Raw genomic sequence first — 17,509 nt, 5'->3', positions numbered from 1 at the left:
TAAGGCCATAAGATTTTGTCATTTTTCTGAGGATACACTATCTGCATATGATTTGCATATGTTTGCATAATGAATTCAAAAGACTCACTGCAAGTGTATAAGAGTAAACGAAAATAAATGAATATGAGTGACCTTCTGCCACAGCATTCAAATCAAATATTCAGGGCATAGTACCCTGAAATATGAAATAGATTAAAATTTAAACTATTGCAAACAGATGCGAAGATACGTTGTTGAGTTTGGAGGCAAGAATGAAACCCTTATTTGATTCCAGGTTGTTAAGAATCACATACTCTTAAAGGTCACCCCATCCCAATGATTTTCATGCCTGAATTTTCTCCTCCACACCTCTCACCCCACCCATTTCCATGGACAAAACATACACACTACATTATCTTCCAGTCTTTCCTGAACTGCCTCAGGTGACAGAAAGCTTACTGTCTCCCAATGAATTATTTTGGCAAATTTTGACCATTTAAAAGGTTTTATATTATGGTGAACTGCTAAAGTCTTCTCTAACTTCCCCACAATTGTCCTTGTTTCCTCAGGCTAGCAGGACAAGTTCAAGACCTTTTACTACTTGACAGTCCTTAAGGTATTTGAAAATGGTTATTATGTACCTGAACTATCCCCTTTCTAGGTTAAAAATCTCTAGTTCCTTCAGCTGTGTCACAAGTTCATGCATTGTAGTCCCAGACAGTCTCTTTATCTGAATATTTTCCAAATCTCCCAAGAAAGGCACTGACTGAGTTGAATTCTGTTCCTAGCTTTGCCATTAACTAGTTGTGTGTGGCTGTGAAATTTCCTCATCTGCAAAATGATGTAGTTGAACTATTTATAAGGCACTTCATCTAAAAATCCCATTATTGGGGCTTCGCTGGTGGCGCAGTGGTTGAGAGTCCGTCTGCCGATGCAGGGGACACGGGTTCGTGCCCCGGTCCGGGAAGATCCCACGTGCCGCGGAGCGGCTGGGCCCGTGAGCCATGGCCGCTGAGCCTGCGCGTCCGGAGCCTGTGCTCCGCAACGGGAGAGGCCACAACAGTGAGAGGCCCGTGTACCGCAAAAAAATAAAAAATAAAAAAAAAATTAAAAATCCCATTATTCTATTTCAAAACAATGATTTCCATTTTACTTATCTAACAGTCGTTGGCTTGAGCCAATAAAATAGAGTTACATTGGCTCTTTGTTGACAATCGCTCTTTCTTTACTAATGGAGGTGGTCTTACCCCTTCCACAAATATAAAAAATAGAGAGGTTTGGCTGGAGCTATGGGCATCATATCATGACTGCTGCAATCTTAATTCATTCACAGTGCCATTTAGGGATGGACTGCTGTTACCTGTTACAAGGACTAGGTCTTGCAGAGATACAGAGAGGGAAAGGAGAAGATGAGAAAAGGCACTGGTAACTCATTTATTTCTACAGACTGGTATCCATGTCAGTGGGGAAACAACAGATCTGTGGACCCCAGAAGTTTTTATAAAGTTCAAGTACCCTTATATTACATATTTACATACAAACCCCAAACCATTCTTTGTTGTTGCTGTATTCTGTCTTGTTTTGCACCAGGTTTCCATGCAGTTCATCCCTAGTGTCAGCTGTCACCCATGGGTGACTCCATAGAACCCCCAATTTCATGTCTGGGAGACCTGTGAACTCACTTTCCTGTGTTTCAAGGCGATTATAGCCTGGGGAGCGATGTGAGGTCCTTGGATACCTTGTCTGGCTCTTTATGCCTTTTCTTAGCAATGACCCAACGGCTAGTTTGTTTTCTTCCAAGGGTGTGCAAACCAAAATATGCTTTTGTGATCCAACTTTAGCAAAGAACTAGATGTTTAATATCTGTTGTAGCTTATGGGCACCAGTTGGTATTAAACTGTCCTTTTTTTTTTCTTCTCGTACATTTAGTTTTTGTTCTGCTTTTTGGGTCACGCCTGCTTTCCCCACTGACTCCAGACGATTAAATCTACTTGCATCTAAAATGCTACTTAATTTGAATATTCAAATGCATTTTACGGTCAGTTTTACTCTTTATCGTTATATTTCTCCATATTTGTTTATTTATTTTACCAAATTATTATGACACAAGGTTCAGAGCCATAAAGGCCAGAAGTTGTCCCCACTTCTATCTGAGGGTGTGCTACCTTGTGGGCACACGTAAACAGAGCCCTCAAGCCTGCTTACTGTGCTGTGTAACTGCTGCCTTGCAGCTGATGTCTCTTGTGAGGTCCCCAGGCTAGACAGAGCAAGCGATGCTAACGGGCCTCTGCCACCTGGAGAGGGGACATGGTTCTTCTCATGTCATGCTTGAGTTCAAACTGAGTTGTGTTGACGGCTTCAAGATGCCAGCCTTTATCCTGCTGCTCCAGAACCGGCTCTTTCTCTGCCCTGTAATTGATGGCACTGCTGCCACCACCACCATCAAAGCAGGTACAGTGTCTTCCCATGGCATCACCAGCTCCTCTCCATCACAAAAATACTACGGCCCTTTTCACATCTCAGAGTCCAAGCCTTCTTGGCTTTGTACCCAGGGAAACGGGGGGGTTCTTCCTTGCATTTCCTGCCCCAGGATTTACCCTCTTCCTGAGATGATTGATACTGGAAATATCCATTCCCTGGGGCCCATGTTATAACAATTTAAAATCTCTCTGATTTGGGACATTTCCTCAAAACTAGGTTTCACTATTCCGTGGTCATCCAGTTACACATAAATGGTTCTGGAAATATGCATAACATAATAGAATATTTGGGGCTTCCCTGGTGGCACAGTGGTTAAGAATCCGCCTGCCAATGCAGGAGACACTGGTTTGAGCCCCGGTCTGGGAAGATCCCACATGCCATGGAGCAACTAAGCCCGCGCACCACAACTACTGAGCCTGCGCTCTAGAGCTCGCGAGCCACAACTGCTGAGCCCGAGTGCCACAACTACTGAAGCCCGTGTGCCTAGAGCCCGTGCTCCGCAACAAGAGAAGCCACCGCAATGAGAAGCCCGTGTACCGCAACGAAGAGTAGCCCCCGCTCGCCTCAACTAGAGAAAGCCCGCGCACAGCAACGAAGACCCAACATAGGCAAAAATAAATAAATAAGTTTATTTTAAAAAATGGAATATTTGTCCAGCTTTAACTTCCTTTTTTTTTTTTTTTTTGCGGTACGCGGGCCTCTCACTGTTGTGGCCTCTCCCGTTGCGAGGCACAGGCTCCGCACGCGCAGGCTCAGCGGCCATGGCTCACGGGCCCAGCCGCTCCGCGGCATGTGGGATCTTTCCGGACCGGGTCACAAACCCGTGTCTCCTGCATCGGCAGGCAGACTCTCAACCACTGCGCCACCAGGGAAGCCCCAGCTTTAACTTCTAATTAACCATATGGTAAGTGCCATCTACTAACTTCTCTTTCACCTGGTGTATTTTATAAAGGCAGAAATTTTAAAAGCATCCTTAGGGCTTTTCTCTCAAGCTTTAAGTTAATGATATTAACAGGCAGTGAGATATGGGGGCACAGGACTGGGAATTGGGATTCTCAGGTAAACTCTCCACTCTGAAATAAAGGGATCCTAATAGTGGTCCATTAACATCAAAAATTTTAAAGCTAAAAATAAGCTTTAAAATAACCTAATCCAACCCTGCCATCTTTTTTCCTTTAAGAATGTAAACGATTAACGTGAGTCTAACATCCTAAGAGCTGAGATTATTCACATTATCATCAAGCCATTGACTTTTAGGCCTTCTGAAACATTTTCCACATCCTGTCTCTTGTCAGGCTTCTTCCTGTGAACATAGTATTAGTTTAAGTTCCCACAGCCCTTTAGAGTGAAGCATAGGAGGAAAGGAGTTTCTAAAGTAGCAGAGGTAGGCAGCAATTTCTGTAAATATCACCACGGCCTCCTTTCTTCATCCTGGTGATGCTCCGCGTGTCCCATTGGCATGACCAGAAGTGTTTGTTGGGGGGGGGGATGGTGGTGGTCAGAGGGGAGCATGTTCATTCCTCTGCTCCATTTGCAACATTGACTTCCTTGTATGAGTAGGATCTGTAGCAGATAGGAGTTCAACAGCCTTTATGGGTTTCTATCTTCAGACACAGCTACCGATGTGACCTTGGACAAGTCATGACCCTCTTAGAGCCTCAACTTCAGTAAAAGAGAAATACCGTCTGCCTTGCCTACCTCTCAAGAGTGCTTGTGAAAGAAAGGTAACCCATAAAGGACTATAAAGAATTATTTATTATTTCTGGTATAAAGCATGTGCAAGTGACCAGGCTGGTCCCTTGCCCTCATGCAGGTTTGTGTTTTTAAGGAGCACCTCTTCAGAAGGCAAAGTAAAGCCAGGAACAAAATTAACAAGACTTCAGTCATCCCAAGTGTCTGTGGGGTATTGATTCCAGGACCCCAATGGATACCAACATCCACAGATGCTCAAGTCTCATATAAAATGGCATAGTGTTTGCAAAGAATCTACACACATCTTCCCCTATACTTTAAATCATCTCTAAATTACTTATAATACCTAATACGATACTGTGTAAATAACTGCTAGTTTGTGACAAATTCAAGTTTTGCTTTTTGGAACTTTCTAGAATTTTTTCCTCAAATATTTTCTATCCATGGTTGGTTGAATCTGTCGATGCAGAACCTGTGGATACAGAGGGCCACATGTACTAATAAAATGCATGCCGGGAACCCTTACCATGTACCTGGTTCTCTTATAAGCACTTGATGTGCATGATCTCATAAATCTTCAGAACAGCTTGTTGAAGTGATTCCTTTTGTTATCCCAGATTTATAGGTGAGTAAACTGAGGCCAGAGTGGCTTAGGAATATGCACAAGGTCACAGGTCAGAAAGTGGAGGAGCCAGGACTCCTAACTGGATCTCTGATCCAGCCACGATCTTGCCCCTCAGCACTGCCTCTCCAGAAATTCCCTTGCTTGTAGCAGAAAGAATCCCAAAGTCCCAGACATGTGGCAGGAAATTTGCCTGGCTCTATGTCCCAGGCACTCAGGTTCTCAATTGGGCCCTCTCAGTCTGCCACCTTCAGATGACTCTTCCTGGCACTATTTGACAACCACATTTTCATAGAATGGAGAGGGTATTTGGAAGAGATGTCAGCCTTAGAAATTTAATCAGCTGAGCCGAAAGCAATCAAGATGCCATCTGGACAGACTCTGACTTCCTGCCCAGAAGATAAAGACATCTGGACTTAGTAAATGCCAAGGACATGCTGACTTGGTCCCCAGGCCCCTGGTCCACTCCTCATTTCATGCAGATGTGTTTTCTTAATTGTGCAGAATCCATGGCTATGAGCTGCTGCTGGGGCCACCGAGTGCTTCCCTGCTCGGAACTGGTGACCACTGTGAGCCGTGGTGTCTTTCCAGTACTGAGGAAATGGATTGGCTGCAAAGGCCCCGGTAAATATCCCCTTTAATGATGGAGCAGGAGGTGGCTGTCCGAGGCCCAATTTATCGTTGTAATTAGAGCCCATCACGACTGCTGATTGTTAAGTAGGGATGAGAGGAAATATTTGTGCATACGAAGAAGATAATTAAGGTGGTTCACTGGGTTTGCATACCCAATCTGTGCTTAGTGTTGCTGCTTCCTCCTGTGACGGAGGGTGTCTCAAGTCACAGGGGTTCTTGAACCATCCCTGGGTGGAGGACGAAGGGGTTTGGGGAAGAGCTGAGGAATTAGAAGAAAAAGGTTAAGATTCTGCACACAGGGCCTTTATAATGTGGCAACATCAGAACACGTTTTCTAAACACATTTCTAGAGATGGCTTGAATTTCACACACCAGCTTCTGTCTGTTTTAAAGCAGAGAAGGTCCTCCAATAAGCCACAGAATTTTGCACAGCTGGAACCAAACTCTTCTCCCTCTACCTCCCCCTGACAGAGGTGCTATTTGCCCCAGGTAAACTCCTGAAGTCCCAATGCCCGTAAATGGCAGTAATAAAACCTACTCCTAATACTTCTCTTTTAGCTCCTGCGTAGTTGGAACATATTGAAGGTTTGGGGGTTTGGAGGGAAGATTTGCTAGTCCGGAGCAATTGACATTTGAGAGTTTTTAATTTAATAATCATGAAAAAATTGTGTCTATAAGTGTTTACCAAGTTACTATTGTTTCTGACTTAAAAACCAAACCAAACCAACCCCAGTGGTAGGAATATATCTGTTCAGATGGAGGTAGCTGGAGAGCTGGTCCATACCTTATAATCTCCCTGGCCTCTGTGCTCAGGAAAAGGCCTCTTCTTTCTTTTCCTTGTCTTTGTTATAGGCTGCGTTTCTTTCCTTGTCTATCTCCCATTTCACTTCTATTGCATTTCCTTTCTGAAAATCTTTTTCTTGTCAGGGCGCACTGTTTGGTTAGCATTTGGTTCTTGCTTCAATTGTGTCTCTCTCTAACATTTCTTCCTTCTGATTTTCATATTTTATTTTTGAACCTCACCTTTAGCAATGGCTGTTCATCATCCTACCCACCCCCCTTTGTCCCTTACTTGTCAAAACTTGTTTTCTGTAGGATCATCGTGTTTCTTGGTCTCTGGAGGGCCCAGGCAGCATGCATTTGTTCTTTCCTCTTAGAACTTTGTTTTGTGGGTGCCAGTTATTCCAAGTCCTTGTGGGGTTGCCCAGGTGCCTATCGGGTCAGCAGCCGGGATGGTTGGAGATCTTAGCTCTGAGCTACCTTCACTTCTGGGACTGGGACCCAGTGGTCAGTGGAGCCTGGTCGATGGGATGTGCCTGGTTGAAGGTAAGTCATGGAGTGGGAAGTCCTAAACACCTGGGGTGTGTCATAGCCCACAGCCCTGACATTGACCAACCCAGTAGGCAGTTCACCTCTGAGATGGTACCAATCCAGTTTTGGCCTTTTTTTTTTTTTTTTTTATATGAGATGCAAATATGTGGAGTCTTTGGGGGAAGACAACAGGAAGCCAAGCACTGGGGCATCTTGGGATTTTCAACAAGAGAGAGAAAAATCCATTGTATTGTGAATAAACATATATTGTGATAAGACTCTCCATAAATTAACATCAAGTTAAGAGAAAAAGTCTCTACGTGGAGAGACAGTGGCTATCAGCAGTGGCTAAGTATGGGAAAATTATAAGATTGTAGCTTCAATTCTAGCATAGTCTTCCTCTTTGGAACACAGTCTGTTCCTGTTGTAGTCTGTTATTAATAAACAAACAAAAAAAAAAGAAGAAAGAAGAAATTCTAAAACTTTCTACTTTCTAAATAGAGTTGAATTTGCTTTAAACAAACCAAGCATAAAAATTTAAGGGGCTTCCCTGGTGGCACTGTGGTTGGGAGTCCGCCTGCCAGTGCGGGGGACACGGGTTCAAGTCCTGGTCCGGGGGTATCCCACATGCCACGGAGCGTCTGGGCCCGTGCGCCACAACTGCTGGGCCTGCGCTCTGGAGCCCGCGGGCCGCAGCTGCTGAAGCCTGCACCCCTGGAGCCCATGCTCCGCAGCGGGAGAGGCCACTGCAATGGGAGGCCCGCGCACTGTGGCGAAGAGCGGCCCCTGCTCGCCGCAACTGGGGGGGAGCCCGCACACAGCAACGAAGACCCAACGCAGCCAAAAATAAAATAAATAAATTTATTTAAAAAATTTTAAATTGCAGGATTGATAAAATACGAGCATTTATTTTATCAAAGAACTCAGTTTGTGACTACACTGTATCGTAGAATTCCTGTAACCAAATCTCGTGCAGTTTTTATGACCAGATTTTTCAAAATTTAACTACATGTCTATCTGCTGTGAAAAATGAGGCTGACTTGTAGCTTTTAAACACACGCATAGTCACTATTCAAGTCACAATTAGAAACTAAACAAATGACAAAAATCTTTGCTTTGTATGAGTTGATAAGGTCATAACCAAGGTTGAAATTGAGCTATCCCAAGCTGTGTTTGTTTGTTTGTTTGTTTTTTCAGGAAAAAAAAGTGTATAGCCTTGGTGGGGCAATGCAGTTTTGGAGTATCTGGAGAGGCTGCTGGCTGTGAGGCCAGAATTTCGTGCTCATATGGAGAATGAGAGAACCACCACCACAATCAAGACCTAGGACAGGTTGTAAAGCACCTGCTGACACTGGGGTCTCAGGCTTTGTTTTTTCTGTAGGGAAGGGAGTGGGAAGCTGGATACCTGGAGGGTTAGATGCTTCCCTGGCAGGAGGTGGCCCATTTCCAGTCTAGAATTCTACCAGGAAAAGAACCTGACCATGGTTCACCATTCCAGAATAGATGTACCTTTTGTTGTGTTGTCACTTTTTTCTTTATACTTTCATCTGAAAAATTGGGATTCGAAGTTGTTTATGTTTTTAAATTACAACTTAGAGTGCCAACTATTTACCGTCTTCATAAGGAATTTAGAAAAAAATTCTTTCTTTTTTCATTGAGAAAATAATAATAATATTTAGTACATAGTGCCTACTGTTTATTGTCAGGTACTGTTCTAAGTAAGTTAGAGATTTTAACTCACTATCTTTATGACTACACTCTGTCATTTCTGGGTAAAGAAACACAAGGAAGCTAAGTAAATTGCTCAAGGTCATTTGGCTCTGTGGCTGAGGTAGGGCTTGAACCTAGGGAGCCTGGCACCAGATAAAACAGGTGAAAGACGGTGACAGGGAAATCTGAAGAAGGGAAAAAACCCATCAGAGCCACTTGTTTCCCCCAGTGTTTTGAAGAAAACTTTGCAGCCTGTCCTCCTCCCCACTGCAAACCCCACTCTGCAACTGCTTCTTAGGGCCGGGTGTGTACTGAGGCCCGTGTCCCTAAGGCAGAGAGGGGTCCAGCTTTAGAAGCGAGGGATTGCATATGGAGGGAGCTCTGCGTGAAATTCGAGAAACTCTACCCAATCATCCTATGTCCCTAGGACTTGGCTCCACTTTCCCTTCGGGATGGAAACAAACAACGTTTCCAGCGAGTATCCAGCTAGTAGTGACTGCTACTGGCAGCTACTTTGCAAATGTTAACCCTGCCACCTAGTGACCACTTTCTGAATGTCACCTGGAAGATTACCATGTAGAACAGTGGTCCCCATCCTTTTTGGGACCAGGGACCCGTTTCATGGAAGACCATTTTTCCATGGACGGGGGCGGGGGAATGGTGGGGGAGGAGGGATGGTTCAGGAGGTAATGCGAGCCATGGGGAGCGGCAGATGAAGCTTCCCTCGCTCGTCCACCACTCACCTCCTGCTGTGCGGCCCCCGTTCCTAACAGGCTGAGGGCCGGTAGTGGTCCTCGTCCCCGGGGGTTGGGGACCCCTGATGTAGAACATCCCATGTTGACCTCAGCATTGCCACCACCCTGCCTGACAGCTGAGACTTTCTCCTGCTTAGAGACCCCATGTGGCACTGACCAGCTGACATGTCATTACAGTTTTAGGGCTGCTTTAGTCATACCTGCAGAAGAAGAGCTGAGCTGTCATTTCCTCCTCTGTTTCCTCAGGATGATAAGGTGCTTGGAGTACAATGAATATGTCTCAAGAGCACGTGCCAAGTACTTATGGGAGGAGGTGACTTCTGTCCCTACAAAGGTCTAAGTTCCCACTATCCCTTGTGCTTGATTCTATTACAGCTCTTGAATGTTCTGTTTCCTTGTATGTCCCTCTCCTCCATTGAATTGTGAAAACTGTGAGGTTGGGGACAATGTCTTGCTTATGTTTTATCCCCACAGCCTGGTTTGGTGTCTGTCTGATGAATGCCAGTTGAATGAATGGATGGAAGGTATAGCTATAAATTCACAGCTCTTTCCACACTCTTCCCACATTTTTCCAGTTGAGGCATCTTCCCCTTTCCACTCTCAGTATGAACAATGTCGTTTTTTCTTCAGCTCTCAGTCTTCTCCTTATTCATTTATACACTCAGCACATGCTTAGCACTTGACCTTGTCTTGAATTTTGGAAATATGAAGGTGAAGTTGGGAAGTCTCTAACTTACACCCACCAAACCTCCAAACTTACTTGCACCTGCACCTGATTCTCCTTGGACCCAATGCCACTCCTTCCCGATGTGCTCTGAATCCCACGGACCACTCATTGGAATCACCTGGGAAGCTTTAACAGTGACTGATGTCTGGCTCCCAACTCAGAAAATCTGATGTCTTTGGTCTTGAGTGCAGGCTGGGAATCGGAATTTTTAAAATGCCTTCAGGGACACCTAAACTACAGCCAGGATTGAGACATGATCTCTGTATGCTCCCCTTCTTAGGCTTCAGCAGGTAACCTCACCCTCACTTGAATTTCTATTTGTTTCCATTCTATTGGGTCATTTCCAAGTCATACGCAACGCCTGAAACTCTTTTATCTGAACATAAGAATGAAAAATCCTCCCTGGATCCATTGTCCATAGCAACTATCTGCTCTCTTTATGTACGTTCCAAGTCAAACAAAATTCAAGAATAAGTTGCCCACACAGGCTCTCTCTGCTTTCCCATCAACCATTCAATCTTCAATCTACTCCAGACTGGGTTCTGTGCCAGAATTGATCACTCTTGTCATTCAAAAACATTCATATCTCTTGGCCTCAAAGACCCCATGTTCTCCTGTTTCTTTTTCAGGCTACCTTTCTACCTGTCCTCTCAATGTTGAGAGTTCCTCAGGACATGGTGCTCGGCCATCTTTCCTTTTCACTCTGCTTCTCATGCTTTCCAGGCTCTGGGACCGTGGGGCTGATAATGCTTGCTCAGACCATTCCATCAGTCTCCTACCTGCATATCCAAATCCCTTTTTGGCCTGCTTCTCCATTAGGTGTGTGACAGGCATCTCAGATCCCATATTCCAAACTGAATCTTGATGTCCCCCTACCCTTAGATGATCCTCTTACACTGCTTCCCGTTGCATTAGTTTCCTGTGACTTCTGTAATGAATTACTACAAATGGATTGGCTTAAAACAGCACACACTTATACTCCCAGTCTGGAGGCCAGAAATCTAAAATTAGTTCCTCTGGGCTGAATCAGGATGTCAGCAGGACTACACTTTCTCTGGGGGCTTCAGGGATAAATCTGTTCCTTGATTCTTCCAGTTTCCGGTGGTTGCCAACATTTCTTGGTGTATTAGTGAGGGTTTCCCAGAAAAACAGAACCAGTAGTGTGTGTGTGTTTGTGTGTGTGTATGTATAGTTTTATTATAAGGAACTGGCTCATGTAACTATGGAGGGTGAAAAGATCTGCAGTCGTCAAGCTAGAGACTCAGGAGGGTCCGTGCTGTAAATTCCAGTCTGAGGGCAGGAGAAGAGGACTGTCTTGATTCAAGCAATTAGGCAGGAGAAGTTTCCTCTTTCTCAGACTTTTTGTTCTATTCAGGTCTCCAATTTATTGGATGAGGCCCACCCACATTAGGGAGGACAACCTGCTTTACTCAGTCTACTGAGTCAAACAAAATCTCATCAGGAAACACCCTGACAAACACACCCAGAATGATGTTCGACCAAATGTCTGGACATCCCGTGGCCCAGTCAAGGTGACACAGAAAATTAATTATCAGACTTGGCTTGTGGCCACATCACTCCAATTTTCAAGGGCAGCATCTTTAAATCTCTTTTTGTTCCATTTTCACATTGCCTTCTTGTATGTGTGTGTTTAAATCTCCCTTTGCTTCCCTCTTATAAGGAAGATTGTATTTAGGGCCCATCCAGTTAATCCAGAATAATCTCTCATTCTCAAGACCCTTAAATTAATCATATCTGTAAATACTCTTTTTCCAGATAAGGTAGCATTCACAGGTTCCAGAGTTGAGGACATGGATATCTTTTGAGGGTCCGTTATCAAGCCTCCTACACTAACCCATGCAAAGGGCACTTTAATCCACCCAGTTTCTTAAACCAGAAATTCAGGACTCACCTTTGTCATAAAATTCTCCCCAACCCCATCTGATCCATTGACAATGCCTGTATTTTCTATCTTCTAAGTAATCTCGAATCAGTTCAGCTCTTTCCATTTCCTCTGCTACCAACCTAACTCAAAACAGAATGTCTTTCCTGGACTATTTTAATAGTACACTTATGTCAATTGTAATTATCTCCTTATTTGCAGGGTTATTGTTGAATAACCCTTATTTGCAGGGTTATCTGTCTCCAGTCACTAAGTTGTAAGCTCTTTGAAGGTAGGACCGTCTATGTTTTTTTCGCCATTATATTTTAGACCCCAGCAAAGTGCTTTGTATAGGTTAGGTGCTCAATAAATATGTATCACACGTATGAATGGATGGATGGTACCTTTCCTGCCATAGAGGAGCTACTAGTCTGGTGAAGGGGCCATTCGATGGCTTCAACCCTAAATTACTTTACTTATTCATTTAAACTATTTGTATTGAGAGCCATCTGTAAGCCAGACGTTCTAGTAGCCTCAAAAAATCCACCAACTGACAAACTACATAAAACTCCTTGCTCTCATGGAACTTTGCATTTTAGTGTGAGGAAGGACAATGTATAATAAATGCATTCTATATATAGTGCTTATATATCACATTATAAAGTGATAAATGATATGAAAATAATAGAGCAGTTCAAAGGGGATGCACTTGTAATTTTGGATGGGGTAGATCTTCCTGAGAATTTCATATTTGAGAAAAGAATGAATGAGCTGAGGGGTGAGTCATGAATATATCCTGGGAAGGAGCTTCCCAGGCCGAGGGAAGTATAGTTGAGGAAGTCCCTGAGGCAGGAGTGGACATGGTCAGTTCAAGGAGGATGAGGATGCCAGTACGGCCGGAGTGAGGGAGTGAGGCTGAGAGCAGGAGGAGATGAGGACCAAGGGACCATGGGGCCAGTCTGTGCAGGACCTTGTAAGACAGTGGAAGGATTTGGCTTTTCCTCTGAGTAAGATGGGGAGCCATTGGAGGGTTTCCAACAGAGAAGGGACACCATCTGACTCACATTTTCACTGTATCCCTCTGGCTGCTGTGTGGACTGCAGGGGAGCAAAGGTGGAAATAAGAACCCTGGAGAAGTTATTTCAGTAACTGAGGTGAGAGATGGTATAGATTGGACCAGGGTGATAGCAGCAGAGGTGTTGAGAACTGGGCGGAATTGAGATATATTTTGAAAATAGGGCCAATAGGATTCCTTGATAGACTGGACGTGGGGTGGGGGCGAGAGAGGGAGAGAGAGAGAGAGAGAGAGATGCCAAGAATGACGCCCAGGTTTTGTCTGGAAGCAACTGGAAGCTAGACTGAATTCATAGTTTTGTCTGGAACTCCTGCCCCAAACATCTTAATTCCCTAAAGTCACTGGAACGGCTCTGCAGTCCTGAACTTTGCAGACAGCTGCTCAGAGTTGTCATCCGTCCTCCCCTGGAGAGTGTCTGATCCCTCCCCTAAACGTGCGCCCCGCTCTTCTCTCACACCCGTGCGCAGGGACTCTGTCACTTTGCCTTCAGCACAGTGCTCAGCCTGCAGCCCACATTCCATCCGTGACACAATCCCACTGCATCCCTGGATGTTCCTCTCGAGGTTGGTCTGAGCCTTGACACACTGCTTGGGGTACCCTTCTGACCCTAGCCTTTTGTTCACACCCAGGGCTCTAGGAGGTTGACCTGGTTATTTTTCTTGCTCACAGAAGTTTCTCCTTATTCGTTCTGCTCCAAAACACTTGAGGTCATTCAGTAGTCCCTGGATCTCTGTTGGCCGGGGTGGCCTGACCAAGTACCACTTTAAGTAACAGTGCCCTGTTAACTCAACTTCTTCCTGAATTTTTAATATTCTTGTTGACAGGGGCTTTGGGCTAGTCTCTATGACAGGTTCAGTGGAAAGGCCATTCCGTTAAGAAGCTGCAGCTGTTATGAAAGAAGGCTCCCTCTCCCTGTGTGTGTGCAGTTATGCCGGTACGGGTATCGGGTGCTACAGGGCTTTGGGAAATGTCTGCAAAGTCAGTGGCAAAACAGTTGTCTACAGCTGGCCTGTTTTGACCCCGTCTCTCACCCTACATAAGCCTCCAGCAAGTAACATGAAAGGGTCAAGCATCTCATGTTTCTTCCCCTAATGAGAATCAGGGTGCCACTGTGATGGCATTTCTCCCCACTTTCAGTTGCTGGGGGACCCCGTTTGTGCATGCACATTGTGTCCTCCAGCCCATAAACCCGCGTGTACTTGGAAAGAAAAGTCTCTAGGGGGAATGGAATTTAAAAGGATTTTCGGGCTTCCCTGGTGGCACAGTGGTTGGGAGTCCGCCTGCTGATGCAGGGTATACCGGTTCGTGCCCCGGTCCGGGAAGATCCCACATGCCGCGGAGCGGCTGGGCCCGTGAGCCATGGCCGCTGAGCCTGCGCGTCCGGAGCCTGTGCTCAGCAACGGGAGAGGCCACGGCGGTGAGAGGCTGGCGTACCGCAAAAAAAAAAAAAAAAAAGGACTTTCAACTCGTTGTTCAGGAGCAGTGGTCACCAGCTTCTCACTAAATGCAAGCTCTCCCAAATTCTACAGACACCCCCAAAAACCTCAAGAGCCAAACGCTCCGGCCCTGCCCTTCCCCCAGCCCCCACCCCCAGGGGGAGTGGTGCCCGGTCTGCCGCGGTGCATGCTGGGTAGGCTGGCTGTAAGCAGCAGCGGAAGTGAGAGGCTCCTCAGGTGTGTGAACCCAACAACGGGAAGTCCTGCAGGCCTCCGCGGGGCGGCGGCGAGGGGGGGGACTGAAAATGGCGAAAATGGCAGGGATGGGAGGGTGGGGAGAAGTTTTTCAGAGCTTTAAACTGAAAACTGCTTTCGAGGGGAGCAAAGACTTCTCTGGTGGTCTCCCAAGGGTGCTCCAACCCGCAGCTGTGCCCTGGTCTGGTTAACTTCTTAATTTACACCTCCTGGGAGCTCTCCTCTAATCAGAGGGCTTGGTAGGAGAGGTTTGGGACAGGAGCCGAAGGCCGGAGACTCTCCATGTCACCGTGACGGGGTGCGGGGCTGAGCCAGCTTGGGCAAAACCGGGGGTGCTGATTTCACACAGCGCATAGTATACGGGTGAATTTATCTTTCGTTGCCATGTAATCAAATTAAAGGGCAACAAGCGGCTTTTCCTCAGTTTTCTGAAAGGGTTGCAGCAACACCCATTATGAGGCCTTTATTCTTGCATGGATTGTTTAGCTTGGTGGGATCAGAGGAGGGGGGGTGTGTCTTGGTTGAGAGGACGAACTCTGGTGGCAGTGTGAGAGGTGACAGCCAAGTCTGCAGGAGCCTGTCTCTGGAATGTGAGTGGAAAGAAGCACCTCTGAGCTCTCGTGCAGGAGAACTGCAGTGTTTTTTTGTGTGCTTCTAGGGTCTAATAGGTATGAACTTTAGAATCTTGGAATGTCCTCTGCTAGGTTCCATGTGAAGGGTCATTGAGCATTGACTGTGGGCCAGGTATTCTTCCAAGGGCTTTCTGTGTATTAACTTAGATTTACAAGTTACTGAATATTTACAATTGCTGAATATTGTTAAGAACAAAAACCAAGTAGCACACTAGTGTGCGTTGTGTTCTTTTGTTCCTATACAAAAGTGATTATATGTTATATATATTTGCAGGTGAGGGAAAACTTCTGGAAGGGTAGCCAAAGAAATGGTTTAGCGGTTGTCCTTAGGAGACTGAGAGACTCCTTAACTGGGGAACTATGGTGTGGGAGGGAGATTTTTCATATAGTACACTTTTGTTCTGTTTGAATTCTTTTAGCCATGTGGGATGTTTCAATAAAAAAATGTTACATTTATTTTTTTAGGAGAATGAAATGAAAACCCTGTAGTCCAAGGCAACTTTGTGGATCAGGCGCTGTGGGCTGAATCCTGGAGAAGGACAAGTCCAAGGTAATACAGTGGATAGAGAACCAGGGGACAGGATGGAGGGGGGATCTTTGAGGAGATCTAGTTTGCCACAGAGGAGCTTGCTATCTTGGTGACTAAATACCAGCTCTAATGTCAAACTGGAAGGAAAATTGGAAATAGCAGTTAAAGTTCACTTGACAGGAACCAATGTCAAGCTAAAGTAAGAAATATGAGATTGCACCTGTAACTGGCCCACTATGCCACTATATATCATTCTAATCCCAAACTTGCCTCAGCCAGAAAGACAGGCGGTCCTCAACTCTCTCATACTGGTAGGCTCCACCCCAGCCTGTGAAAACCTATACTGTGATTATTATTACTGTTGCAGGCAGTCAGGAAACTGGCCCAGTCATCTGGTCCTCAAATATGGAGGTGGAAGTCACTGCTAGCATTGTGAATGGTCCAAGACAAATGGGGTCCCAAACTTGCCACTCCAAGGAACGCATCATCTTACAGAGATAACACACGAATCATGAGCTCTTAATGGAGGCTTCACTGTGTTAAGTCCACCAGAGGAATAGATCCAGAGTTACGGGGTTTCAGAGAATAGGATTACATTAGTCAGGAGGCAGTCCAAACATTTATAAAAAGGACTTTGCTTGCCACTTAGGATTTTGGTAGAAGGAAGGGACGATATTTCATGCAGGAGAGTGGCTTATGTAAAGAAGGTGAGGTGTGTTTGCAGAACAGGTGAGTGAGTTTGGTTGAAATGCACGGGGTTTGAAAGAAATGCAGGAGGAGCAGTCTGAAAATATCAGGTAGGGTGATGACTTCCATTCTGGTTAAGCAACAGGGACCAGTTTAATTGTTCTGAGCACAGGAGTGCCAGGACTTGAGTCCTTCAGGAAGATGAATTTTGCAGCAGGGTGGAGGTGAAGAGATGAAGGACCTGGGCCGGGGAGGTGGATTTATAGGCTCTGGGATTAGTCCTCCAGCTGAGAGCTAATGAGAGTCAAGGAGGAAGAAAGAAAAGGTGGAGACAGTCATGACAGATTTTGCAAAGGGCACAGAAGAGAAGTGATGACTGATTGGGTGTCAGGAGTGACGGAGCAGTTGGTGGAGTTTTGAGGCTGGATGGCTAAAAGGAAAGGGATAGAATAAGTGGATTTGGTGGCAACAGTGCTAAGGAAGAGAATTAGGGGGTATTTTGGGGGTTCTTGTACCCTATACACAGAAGTTTGAGACTGGAGCTTGGGGGAGAAGCTGGAGTTTTTCGGGGAGAGTGAGCTCTGTAGTGGGAATAGTTGAATCCCAGATATTAGATGATTTTGCAATTAGGGGTTTTGAAAGAGAAAAAAGAAAATGATCAAGTAAGACAAGCTAAGGAAAGAGGTGACGACAGAACAATAAGGAAGGAATGGAGTCACAGAATCTTGGCTACGGCAGTTTAACACAGGAGTTGGTGATAAAACGCCCCCCCCACCACACACGGAAAGGTGAGAAAAATGAGGTGAGAAAGGCTATTGGTTATGGCAGCTAAGTGGTCACTGATGACTTTTGAAAATGTTTTTAGATTTAAAGCATAGTTTGCAAATTTCAGGGCTGTAGGCTGAATCCAACCATAAGAAGGTAATTCATTTCATCCTCAGTGTTTAAAAAAATCAGATTAATAACTAATATTTAGAAATTGTTAGATTTCACATAAAAATCCCAAATTTCAAACCACCCCTAGCCCTCATTCCTCTTGGGTTGGATGTTGGCTGGAGGCCCTGTGTCGGCGGTGTAGTGGAGGGAGTGTGAGAGGTTGGGGG

General features: G+C 45.3%; 1 long non-coding RNA gene across 1 annotated transcript in view; it reads left to right on the top strand.

The window, feature by feature from the left end:
- Nucleotides 1-5,283: 5,283 nt before the first annotated feature.
- The window catches only part of LOC113617467 (uncharacterized), an 82,127-nt gene continuing 69,901 nt past the window's right edge, over nucleotides 5,284-17,509 (top strand). Inside the window, exons 1-3 of the long non-coding RNA XR_003431664.1 lie at nucleotides 5,284-5,398; nucleotides 7,916-8,048; nucleotides 15,656-15,740. This is a non-coding gene — a long non-coding RNA (uncharacterized LOC113617467). The remainder of the gene's footprint in view (nucleotides 5,399-7,915; nucleotides 8,049-15,655; nucleotides 15,741-17,509) is intronic.

The sequence above is a fragment of the Aethalodelphis obliquidens genome, unplaced genomic scaffold (genome assembly GCF_003676395.1).
Source record: "Aethalodelphis obliquidens isolate GAN/ISIS:26980383/991018 unplaced genomic scaffold, ASM367639v1 scaffold4, whole genome shotgun sequence".
Lineage (NCBI taxonomy): Eukaryota > Metazoa > Chordata > Mammalia > Artiodactyla > Delphinidae > Aethalodelphis > Aethalodelphis obliquidens.
This window is presented reverse-complemented; position numbering and strand designations above follow the sequence as displayed.